Source organism: Vespa crabro, chromosome 22, assembly GCF_910589235.1.
Source record: "Vespa crabro chromosome 22, iyVesCrab1.2, whole genome shotgun sequence".
NCBI lineage: Eukaryota > Metazoa > Arthropoda > Insecta > Hymenoptera > Vespidae > Vespa > Vespa crabro.
In genome coordinates, this window is record NC_060976.1 from 1,645,001 (window position 1) to 1,647,500 (window position 2,500).

General features: G+C 33.0%; 1 protein-coding gene across 5 annotated transcripts in view; it reads left to right on the forward strand.

Annotated features, from left to right (window-relative positions):
* Positions 1–224: 224 nt before the first annotated feature.
* Positions 225–2,500, forward strand: part of LOC124431654 (E3 ubiquitin-protein ligase MARCHF3-like) — a 14,853-nt gene continuing 12,577 nt past the window's right edge. For all 5 annotated transcript variants that reach the window (XR_006944053.1, XR_006944052.1, XM_046979798.1 and 2 more), the window contains exon 1: positions 225–2,500. This exon is cut by the window's right edge. The gene's annotated coding sequence lies outside the window, so the exon portion shown is untranslated.

Consider the following 2,500-nt stretch of genomic DNA (forward strand, 5'->3'; position numbering starts at 1 on the left):
TGTGTATACATATACACATATATACATACATATATGTATATATATATATATATATATATATACATAAATAGTTTACCGCAAAGTAGATAGATAATTAGTGAGAGAGAGAGAGAGAGAGAGAGAGAGCGAATGAATGAACAAAAAAGAAAGAAGATTAATCGACACGACTGAGTGATAATTGTTTTAATAAGTGAAAAAGAGAGATAAATAAAAATGGAACAATACGAGATAAAATAAAATAAGAAGAAAAGAACAAAATAATTGAAAAAAAAAAAGAAATAAAAGAAATACTTAAGAAGAAGAAGCTGAAGAGGAGAAAGAAGAAACAGAAGAAGAAGTAACAAAATAATTTAGCTACGGTTTGACCATGTGAGAATAGGTTGACGTTTATTTGTATAATGAGACATTAAAGTGTACATTGTATGTATGTATGTATGTATGTATGTATGTATCTATGTACATATGTACGTACGTACGTATGCACACGCGCGCGCGCGCGCGCGCGCGTGTGTGTGTGTGTGTATGTAGAACGAATATATCTGTCCCTAGTTATGTACGTACATACGTACGTATGTATGTTCAATGAATGCGCGCGTACGTGCGTACATGTGTGTGTGTGTGTGTGTGTGTACGTTAGTATAAGTGTGCGCATGAGTGTTGAGTAATTTAAGTATAATAGAAATGAATTTTTCTGCCAAGACTGTCACGTACCTAAAGTGATTCTGCACTGATGAACGGTGTAACATAATAATGTCAACAATTAAATAATATTAAACGTTCTTGCCATATCGCGAAAATTAATGGACGATATAATCGCTATTAGTAATCGTATTTGTCAGGTCGTATGATATAAATGCGCAAGTTCGAAAAGAAAAGAAGGACGTTAAGGATAGAAATGATAGATTGGAGTAAAGGAGAGAAAAGAGAACGTGAATAAAATTAATTATTACGAAAAAGAAAGAAAGGGGAATAAATAAATAATTAAATAAATAAATAAGTAAATAAGTAAATAAATAAATAAAGAACGAAAAAAAAAAAAGAAAAGAAGAAAAAGACATGAAAAAAAGCAAACAAACAAACAAGAACTGTTCCCGACGACGGTTGCGTGCGTGCGTTTCGTGTGCGTGTCACGCGACGAGATAAACACATACACATATACATATATATATATATATATATATATATATATATATATATACGTATTCTTTTTTTCAATAAAAACAAATGCGAATTTTTACTTAAATAAAGACTAAACCCGTCTTTCTACGTACGTAACGTATGTACTTATATGCCATTCGTGTACACCAATCACACCTTGTCACTTTTCTCCTCTCCCTCCTCCTCTTCCTCCTCCTCCTCCCTTGTACCAATTATTCCTCCCCCTCCTCTCATCGATACACAATAATCCTTAACTTTAAGTTAATCCTCATTGATATGATATATGGCGAATAAAAACAAAATAAGAAAAAAAAAAAAAGATAAATAAATAAATAAAGAAAAAAAAAAGAAAGTCCGATGCATCTGTGTTTCCCTTTTTTTTATCTCTCTTTTGTTTTCTCCAATTTATTTCTTCGCCGAAAACACGAAAGAAAATTTCATAATGAACGAAGTTTCTCTCGTAAGAATCCAAAAGAAAAATGAGGAAAAAAAGAAGAAAAAAAAACGAAGAGCTTTTAAACTCACACTTTTAAAATTCTCCGCTTGATCCAGCCGACGAGAGTGTGTAAGAATGCAGATTATTCGATATCAATTTGAAAAGAGAAGAATAGAAAAAAAATAGAAAAAAATAGAAAAAAGAAAAAAAAGAAAGAAAGATGTATTAAGAATTAAGTGATCCGACGAGATTCTTAATTGTCAAGAGTAATTAAACGGATGAAATATTCGTAAAGATCGACGACGCGAACGACCTACGTTATTATTTTTTTTTTCTTTTTTTTTTCTTTTTTTTTTTTTTTTTTTTGTTAATCCTTTTTCTATACATAACAAGCTCTTTACGTACTCTCACTTACATACTTATTTACTTTATTAGTATGTATTCGTATGACAGTAACATACGTCCACACATGTAAGCGTGCGCGGACGCACACATACACACGTACACGTACACATACATACATAAACACTACATATATATATATATATATATATATATATATATATATATACATATTACAGTGTGTACTCGCTGGTGTGCTCATTGACTCTGTATAGTAAATGAAAAATCTGTTTCTGAGCACGTGGCGCAAGTTGGCAAAGAATATAAGACGCATTGACAGGAGGTAAATCCGTCTTAGCACGTATTCCCGAGGTTCCCCTCCCCCCTCTCTCCTCTCCACCCATCCCCGCCCCCCTTTCCCTCACCCACCTATCCCTCTTCTTAACGTTGCATCGTCGATCGGATCAATATTCTAGGAGGTTGATCGGTGCCTGTTAAATACTACAATCACGTAGATATACCCGTCGAACGACGCCGCTAATGCTTAAAGGGATCGATCAAGTA